The sequence below is a fragment of the Ricinus communis genome, chromosome 7, assembly GCF_019578655.1.
Source record: "Ricinus communis isolate WT05 ecotype wild-type chromosome 7, ASM1957865v1, whole genome shotgun sequence".
NCBI lineage: Eukaryota > Viridiplantae > Streptophyta > Magnoliopsida > Malpighiales > Euphorbiaceae > Ricinus > Ricinus communis.
In genome coordinates this window covers 86,339-96,338 of record NC_063262.1, presented here as the reverse complement: position 1 = coordinate 96,338, position 10,000 = coordinate 86,339, and the positions used below count along the sequence as shown (strand labels likewise).

General features: G+C 34.5%; 2 non-coding genes and 2 pseudogenes across 2 annotated transcripts; 1 reads left to right on the top strand and 3 right to left on the bottom strand.

The window, feature by feature from the left end:
- Positions 1-1,503, bottom strand: part of LOC125370545 — a 3,490-nt pseudogene extending 1,987 nt beyond the window's left edge.
- A 3,202-nt stretch (positions 1,504-4,705) lies between these two features.
- On the bottom strand, positions 4,706-4,778 carry TRNAT-UGU. The gene has a single exon. It is a non-coding gene; the product is annotated as a tRNA-Thr (tRNA).
- Positions 4,779-6,219: 1,441 nt separating this feature from the next.
- On the top strand, positions 6,220-6,292 carry TRNAF-GAA. Its single transcript has one exon. It is a non-coding gene; the product is annotated as a tRNA-Phe (tRNA).
- A 210-nt stretch (positions 6,293-6,502) lies between these two features.
- Positions 6,503-8,499, bottom strand: LOC125370704 (annotated as a pseudogene).
- Positions 8,500-10,000: the final 1,501 nt, after the last annotated feature.

Below are 10,000 nucleotides of genomic sequence, written 5' to 3'. Positions count from 1 at the left end.
TAGGATCACTTAGCCATGCTTCATAATTGGAAAACGAGCACCGTGGAAATACATGCCACTCAGCCAAAGAAAGATGATTGAGAGTTGGCCGAAATGAGCACTAAATACTTTTCGAGAAATCTCCTCCAAATCACTGGTATGGCTATCGAAATCGTGAGCATCAGCATGTAGGTTCCAGATCCAAGTGGTAGTATCTGGTCCTTTAGCTATTGTTCTTGAGAAATGACCCGGTCTAGCCCATTCCTCGAAAGAAGTTTTGACGGGATCCCTATCTACCAAAATTTTTACTTCTGGTTCCGGCGAACGAATAATCATTGAGTCCTCCTCTTCCGGACAACGCATATAAAGAGACCCGCCAACAATCGAGTCAAGCAATTAGTGAACCTATGAGAGATACTTATAATTAGTTTCTTTCTCTTCTATCTCCCATTTATCTTATCTAGTTTCTTTAGTTATTCACTAGAGCAATTATGATCTGGAAGTCGATCCAGGGCAAGTGTTCGGATCTATTATGACATAGCCACAAGGCGCTCAACGGACCTTTCTGGGCTTTGAATTAACGCAAAAACAATTTTTTGTGCAACCTAGTATATTCCTATCTTAATTAAAAGTTTCTAGCCGAGACTACTTTATATTTTACTTATGTTTTTTTTTTTTTTATTTTTACATAGAACATATTACTATTACTCTATTCCAAATCGGGTGAGAGGCCATTAGTCATTAGTAAGAGACATTCCAGGATCTATTAGGCTATCTTTTATTCGTTTTAATAACAGAAAAGAAAATATAGAAAATATATATTCTCTGCTGTTTATATCTGTGTAGTGTTTATTCCTATGAAATACCAGACGAAAGGGGACGATCTTAGAAGGGGTATAATGAAATTCATGAAATTTTTTGATTGGTTCTTCCCAGAGAAACCATCCTTTTATTTTATTTGACTGATAGGGATAACAAACAAATAATTATAACAAATTTTTATAAGAAATAAAAAAATATACCAAATACTAAAAAAATACTAAATTAAATAATAAATACAAAAATACAAAGGGAATGCTCTTATCTTATTCAAAACGCCTTGTGATCTTCAACCAATTCTGCGCTTCAATATAATTTCCGGGAGTAAGCGCTATAGCTTGTTTCCAATACTCTGCGGCTTGATCGAACCAAGCCTCCGCAATTTCAGAATCTCCCTGCCGAATGGCCTGTTCTCCTCGGTCAGAATAGGCAAGCAAATTCCTTCCATTAGAACCGTACTTGAGAGTTTCCTACCTCATACGGCTCGGCAGTCAATTCTTTTGGTGTCCCATTTTTTTTCTCGAGTTAACCAAAAGGGGTTAATTACATTACATGAGTTTCAAACTGGAATTTGGATGAAAAATCAGTTTTATCTTTTCTCCCACCTTCAGAAGAATAAAGCGCAGACCTTCTACTATCGTTAGAATTTTCTGAAAGGTAACTATCTCGGGTTTTTTATATAGAAATTTATATAGAATCTTTGAAAAGACCTTCCTCATAAGAAAGACTTACTATCTTTGGGATCTGATGCTACACCGCTGCTCAATACTTTAGGGATCTACTCTTTACAGAAGTTGATTCCTAACTTTTGTCTCATATTATGACATAAGTAAGCAGGTTATTATTGTATCGTCCAAAAATCTCGCTAATTGATCTTTACGATGCTTCCTCTATCAATTAGATCCTTTATCCATAGAATAAAGTATCTAGGCATATTTTTTCTTCATATTTTGACTTTTATGAAGTTGCTTTATTTTCTACAGCTGATAAAAATCGTTGTTTTTGACAATGCATATGTAGAAAGCCTATTTTTTCTTTTTCTTTTCTTTCTATAGTGGAGATAGTCGCACGTAATGACAGATCACGGCCATATTATTTAAAGCTTGTAGAAGGGTTTCGTTCTAGTGCCCGAAAATAATATTCCAAAGCTTTTGTATGTTCTCCATTACTTGTGTGAATAAGGCCTATATTATAGAGTATATAACTTCGATCATAGGGATCAATTTCTAGCCGCATAGCTTCATAATAATTCTGTAAAGCTTCTGCATAATTTCCTTCGGATTGAGCAGACATCCGTTACGGTCGTCATTCGATTCAAAGAATCTCCGTTCCAGAACCGTACGTGAGATTTTCATCTCATACGGCTCCTCCCTTAATGTGCATAATGAGAATAAAACGTAGAATAAAAAGGGAGTGAAATATTCTCATTATGAACTGAGCGGGGCTAGTGTTTTTACAAGAAATCTCTAGCCAACCTTCCTGCAAAAGATCTTTTCTTAACATCAAGCATGTTGATACTAGAGAAAAATATAATATTAAGCTAACTCCAACAATTTCTTTGTCCTCAATCTTCCTTAATTTCTAGGAATTAGTCACTTCAACAGTCTTCGATGGTTATACGGGTATCCAAAGTACGAACGAGATGGATGTTTGTTGTCCCAACCATTCTTCTTAGTCCCAATCCCAATAAAGAAAAGGGATAATTTCTAACAAAGTTTTCGTGTTGTTGATTCCTAGGCGTAGTGTTTCTTCCTCTATGCCGCCTATTGGTACTAGTGGGGTAGGGTTAACCTGCACTGCAATACAGAACCCATAGTCATAGGTGTAACCTTACGTTCAATGCTAGAATTCACAATTGAAGCATCTGAGGCTGCATTAATCGGGGATACCCGACAGAAGGAATTGTTTTATTTATAAACTTATAAACTTCACCTTCAACAAGCGTAGAGTTATTTCAAATCTTTCTATCCCGACTAATGTGTCTTTCTCCTAAGACTTGAAGCGGTAAATAAAAAATCAAATCACACCATCTCTGTAATAAGTAAATGCCTCTTTTTCTCCCGAAGTTGTCGGAATTATTCGTAATAAGATATTGGCTACAATTGAAAAGGTCTTATCAATAAAATTTCCAGTTATCCGGGATCTAGGCATAAGTAGCAATCCATTTTATAATTTCTTTTAATTACCTCTCATGAGAAAACGATCCCACAAAAAAGTAGTTGTACGGTACAAAATAACATAAAAACAGATCGTTCCAATCCAATGATTTAAGCCGGTATAGATATCAAAAAGACGGAAGGGCCATCTTTACAAACTTCACAAACACGAATAGATACATATCTTTATTGCTTTTAAGAAAGAGTTTTTCACAAAACAAAAAAATTATCTTTATCCCCAATTTCGAAGGAAAGTTCTTTATTTGATTAAAAATTTTCTATTTTTTCTATTTTTATTAGTTAGAATTGATTGTACGTACCATACCTATTCAACAATCTAATATGAATGACTCGCGATTCACTCGGGTTCGGGGCCATAATCATTATGTAGGAGAGATGGCCGAGTGGTTCAAGGCGTAGCATTGGAACTGCTATGTAGGCTTTTGTTTACCGAGGGTTCGAATCCTCTCTTCCGTACCTTCACCTAATTTATCAATGTTACTGACTGCAATGTATCAAATCCCATAACAATGGATACCTTTATTCCAACAGTTAGACCTTTCCTTGATATAGATTCTCTATTCCTAATTTCTGTGGTACAAAAAATACTGGAAAAATTGGAAAGGAATGAAAATATCCCTATATATCTATGATATATGAATGGGAGAAAACCCCCCGATCAAACCAAACCCTTACTTTCTTTTTGTTTCTTTACTTAGGCGATAGGGGCAAAATTATCCAAACCCTTGTTATTTTAGTTAGAGTTAAGTCTGACGAGAATAATATTCTACCACTAGCAATTCGTTTATTTTCAAGCCGATCCATTTATTATCTATTATTTGATTGACCAATCCTTTATATTGAAATGGGTCAAGAGTCAAATGTTTTGGCAATTCCTCCTGGGGGGATGGACTCAAGATAATTTTGAATCATAGCTCTGATTTTTGTTCATCCCTCGCCGTAATAATATCTCGGGGTTTGCAGCGATAACTTGGTATATCTACTATACGACCATTAACTAAAATATGTCTATGATTAACTAATTGGCGGGCTCGGGGAATAGTTGACGCCATACCCAATCGAAAAGGATGTTATCCAAACGCATTTCAAGTAATTGTAGTAAAACCTGACCTGTTGACCCTTTGGCTTTTGCGGCGATACGAACGTATTTAAGTAATTGTCGTTCTGTAAGACCATAATGAAAACGTAATTTTGTTTTTCTTCTAAACGAATACGATATTGAGATTTTTACCGGAGCGTGATTGATTTCTAAGATCGCTCCCAGCCCTAGGCCTTTACTAGTGAGTCCCGGTAAAGCCCCCAGACGGCGTATTTTTTGAAACGAGGCCCTCGGTAACGTGACATAAAACTCCTTATTTTACTTATTTTATTTTTATTGAATTTTCAAAAACCTAAATTAAAACTGAACTACTGAACTAAAGGATAAATATGATAAATGAAACAAAATCTACTGAAGTAGTATACTACAAAGAATAATGAGATGGATTGTATCAATATCCGGACCTTTTTGTATATATACCAATAATGTATATAGAAAAAAGGTCCTTTTCTTGTTCTTGATTTGTTCTGCAGAGATTTAACTACTCTAACTTTGAACTTTTATTCATAATTTGAAGTTCCTACCACATAATAATGGGTCCCCCTTGGCAAAGGGGAACGAAGCTTTTTCAATATTCTTTGATTTCAAAAAGGCATTATCAATTATGTAAAAAATCAAACAAATAAAGAAAAGCCAGCTATCGGAGTCGAACCGATGACCATCGCATTACAAATGCGATGCTCTAACCTCTGAGCTAAGCGGGCTCACATAACAGAAATTGTACATGCATAGGAATTTAGTAAACTAGTAGAATCTTGGCTATTAACTTTTTATTCTTTTCATTATTAGTTATTCATACTTAATATGAATATAGAAAAAGAAAAATATAGAAAAAGAAAAGAATCGACCGTTCGAGTATTCAAAATTGCACGAGAAAGAATGAGAGTAAGAGAAGTATATATAATAAATGTGGTATATATACATCTATATTGAATTGCGGATAGAGAAATGATAGAATCCTTTCTGATTAGACTAAAGAAGGATTTCTGATAGAGATGAAAGAAGATAGACAAGAAAAAAAAGAAGAGGAAACACTTTTATAGTTATAGCAATTTTATAGGAATCGGTATCTAATAACTCAACAGTCCCAATAGAATATAAATGAAAGGCGGGTAATAATAAGATTTGAATCTCAAAACAAAAAAGGGGATATGGCGAAATTGGTAGACGCTACGGACTTAATTGGATTGAGCCTTGGTATGGAAACCTACTAAGTGATAACTTTCAAATTCAGAGAAACCCTGGAATTAAAAATGGGCAATCCTGAGCCAAATCCTGTTTTTCGAAAACAAACAAAGGTTCATAAAGACAGAATAAAAAAAAAGGATAGGTGCAGAGACTCAATGGAAGCTGTTCTAACAAACGGAGTTGACTGCGTTGCATTAGTAAAGTAAAGAAATCCTTCCATCAAAATTCCAGATTCCAGAAAGGATAAAGTAAAGGATAACCATATATACATACGGATACGTACTGAAATAATATCTCAGATGATTAATAGGGGCCGAATCCGTATTTTTATCTTTATATGAAAAAAAAAGAATTGTTTTGATTTGAATTGATTCCAAGTTGAAGAAAGGATTGAATATTAATTGATCACATCATTCACTCCATAGTCTGATAGATAACTGATTAATCGGACGAGAATAAAGATAGAGTCCCATTCTACATGTCAATATCGACAACAAGGAAATTTATAGTAAGAGGAAAATCCGTCGACTTTAGAAATCGTGAGGGTTCAAGTCCTCTATCCCCAAAACAGGCCCGCTCGACTCCTTTATTATTTTTATCCTATTCTCTTTTGTTAACGGTTCAAATTTCGTTATCTTTCTCATTCATTCGATTCTTTCACAAACATATCCGGGCTGGATTTCTTTTCACAAGTCTTGGGATAGATATGATATACATAAAAATGAATATCTTTGAGCAAAACAAGAAACCCCCATTCCAGTGGAAAATGGAATGATTAACAATCCAAATCATTATTCGAGCTGAAATTTACTTTACGAAGTCGTCTTTTATTCGTTTTTAAAAGATACAAAACATTCCGGGTCTGGATAAGACTTTAGAATACTTTTTCGTCTTTTTTTTTAATTGACATAGACAAAAGCCGTTTAGTAAAATGAGGAAGACGACGCGTTGAAAATGGTCGGGATAGCTCAGCTGGTAGAGCAGAGGACTGAAAATCCTCGTGTCACCAGTTCAAATCTGGTTCCTGGCACATGATTAATTTGTGTATGAGTATCTATTCTACAACTATATCAAATTAATTGATATAGATCTGATATAGATCGACATACATATTCATTAATAGTATAGATCATGATATATACTTAACTTATCCATCTAGATGTCTGGAGATATAGCCTTTTTAGATGAGTAAAGCGTTTATGTTATAAAAAGTATGTAAAAAAATTAGATTATGTTTCTCTTTTATTTGATTTGTTCATAATTTGTCTCCCCTCGATCAAAAAGAATGTTAATACTTCATATAGACTCGAAAAGTTAAAGTCACTTTAGTTAGTTAAAAGACCTAAAAGTCTAGTCGATAGGAGTTGAGGAGTGGAAATACCCAAGATTCGTCTCAGATACAATATAAATAGAATCCGATCCTCTTTCATTTCTTTGTATTTTATTTCATATTCTTTTTCTATTTCTTAATTCCCTCCTATGTTATGTGACTTTTTAGAGCTCATCTAAGGGATGCGCGCGGTACAAAGTTCATGATGCAGAATTCGTTTAGTTCATCCTATTAACTCGACTTGTCAAAAATCAATATCTTCAAAATTTGAGAATTCAACGAATCCCTAATTGTATTATTTTTTTTGATTTAGTCTATCCATATCCATAATAATATGAATGAAACTTCAATGACTCCGTTGATCTATAAGAGAGCGTACAAATAGTCCTTGAATATTTGTAGTTGGAAGACTGAAGATTAGTTTCTTATTATTCAATGAGCATCTTGTATTTCATAAAAATTAGGAGCAATATAATCTTTACGTAAGGGCCACCCTATCCAACTTTCCGGCATTAAGATACGTTTCAGACGCGGATGATTATCATAAAGGATTCCCAACATATCATAAGATTCCCTTTCTTGAAAATCCGCACTTTTCCAAACCCAGAAAACAGACGGAATTCTAGGATTCTTCCTTGGGGCAAATACCTTTATACATACTTCTTCTGGTTGATCTATACCATACTCTATTCTCGTAAGATGATATACGCTAGCTAACAGCCCGCCCGGCGCTACATCATAGGCACATTGCAACCGCAGATAATTGTAACCATATACATATAAAATGACAGCAATGGAATGCCAATCTGCGGGCTTTATTTGTAAAGTCTCTATTCCTTGGTAATCAAAACCCAAAGATCTATGAACCAGTCCGTGTTTGACTAGCCAAGCAGACAAACGACCCTGCATCTTTTTTCTCCCTTCCGCATTTTTATTTGTATAATAATTTTAATAATTATTTTTTGTATAATATAAGTATTTCACATTCACGATGAAATTTATGAAGATTGGTTTGCCTTTTTTTGTTATTCTGTACAAATGAGCTCTTCCTCTAATTTACTAATTCGTGGGACGATACTGACCTTTTTATATTTGAAAATGTTTCAGGAGGGATCTTTGAAGTAGACGGTGGTTGATATAGTAATCCTTGATCATAATTTCCAGTATGAGTAGCGCGTTCAATATTAAACTTGTGATTGGTAGTAAAACACCGATTCCCGGGTTGAGACCTAATTCGATCTTCATAAATTTCTCGAGATAGTTTTTACGAAGTTTTGTTATAGCATCTATAACCGCCTCCGGTTTAGGTGGACAGCCCGGCAAATAGACATCTACAGGAATTAGCTTATCGACTCCCCGAACAGTACTATAAGAGTCGGTACTGAACATCCCCTGTAATTGTACATGCCCCCATAGCAATAACATATTTTGGTTCAGGCATTTGTTCATATAATCTCACTAAAGAAGGAGCCATTTTCATGGTTACTGTGCCGGCTGTTAAAATTAGGTCCGCTTGTCTAGGACTAGATCTTGGTACTAATCCATAACGATCAAAGTCGAATCGTGAGCCTATTAATGAAGCAAATTCAATGAAGCAACAACTGGTACCATAGAGAAGTGGCCATAAACTAGAGAGTCTTGACCAATTTGAAAGATCATTTGATGTAGTTGAAATAACTGAAATTTGAGTTGTTCGATCAAGTGAGGGAAACTCAATGGAATTCATAACTGTCTCAATGTTATTTTTTTTTTTCATTATTTTTGCAGAATATTCAAGAGCTAAGACCACTCTAATGCTCCTTTTCTCCATGCATAAACTGAACCAACTATTAGGATAAGCACGAAAATTAAAGCTTCTATAAATACGGATAACCCCAATACATCGAAACTCATTGCCCATGGATAAAGAAAACCGTTTCAACATCAAAACAACAAAAACTAGAGCAAACATATAATAACGGATTCGAAATTGTAACCAAGCATCGCCCATTGGTTCTATCCCCGATTCATAACTAGAAAGTTTCTCCGGCCCTTTGCTAATTGGGGATAAAACCCGGAAATTAGAAATGCTAAAATAGGAATAACACTTGATATTATTAGAAATGCCCAGAATATATCATATTCGTAAATCAGAAACATAGGCGCACCCTATGACTGCGGAAAATATATTAGATTAGTCAAGTCGAATTGGAATGAATTCCAAACTTATCCATAATCGGTTAATCGAAACAACAATTTATTTTGATTCAATCACCCAGTTTTCTTTGTTTGCTTTGGTACATGTTTCGTTTCAAGATTCATTGACTATAATTTTTACATTATGTTTACTTCTTTCCTCTCGCCTTTTCTTTTCACTTCACTTTTGATTCGCTCTAAAAAAGGGGAATTCAAAAGGAATTCTCAATTTTTGTTTTTTGTTTAGAATTTCTAAATTCTATTAGAAATTTTTATTTTTTATTTATATTTTTATTTAAAATTTTTTCATTTTTATTTATTTTAATTTTGATTTGAATTTTCTTTATTTTTGTTTAGGGCTATACGGACTCGAACCGTAGACCTTCTCGGTAAAACAGATCAAACTGATTATTATCAAAATGATTCGAACTTTTTCAAAGACCCAACATGCATTTTTTTGCATTGGGCTCGTTCATTAACTGATATAAATAATCGGTTAGTCTACCATAATTCTCTTGGCAGAAAGATAAGAGGATGGCTCCACGTGCTCTGATTTATGGATTCCGATCCGAGAGCACTACCAAAGTGTTTCAAAGAAGGGTTATCCTGACGTAGGTCTGCTTTTGGCTTAGATTAACCTAAGTTAAATGGAATCTCCATCGCCCCGCTTCTGCTTAAAGAATCAAATATGAAACTTCATACACCTTAAAGTTCATAGGATAGGACGAAAAGAGAATTTTTTGAGGTCCTTATACTCATTATGCCTAGCATTGAATAGACTGGGTATTCACCTTATCAAGGTCTTAAATCAATGATGGGTTCTATTGGGTGTCTGCAAAGGCACTTAAATTGGACCGAACCCTTTGTGTCAGGCTATTGTTCTCCTGTTCCCTAAAAGTAATGGAGTAAGACATCGACTTCTCAATAAGTCTTTTGATTACATGATGGACTCCTTGAAAAAAAGCATTGGCGCGTGTAAACGAGGTGCTCTACCTAACTGAGCTATAGCCCTTGTGTTTGTGATACATATTTTATCATGTCAATAATTTCTTGTCAAGATGAATATTATATGATCCAGCATCCTATTCTATTTCTTTGATCTCTTTGATCGGTATTGCTTATTTTAATCGGTATTGCTTATAAATAATATTCCATTTATAATTAAAATTAATCGTCGATGCGACGGATTATATTTCTTTATCTTTGGGATGATAAATGACCTACTTAACTCAG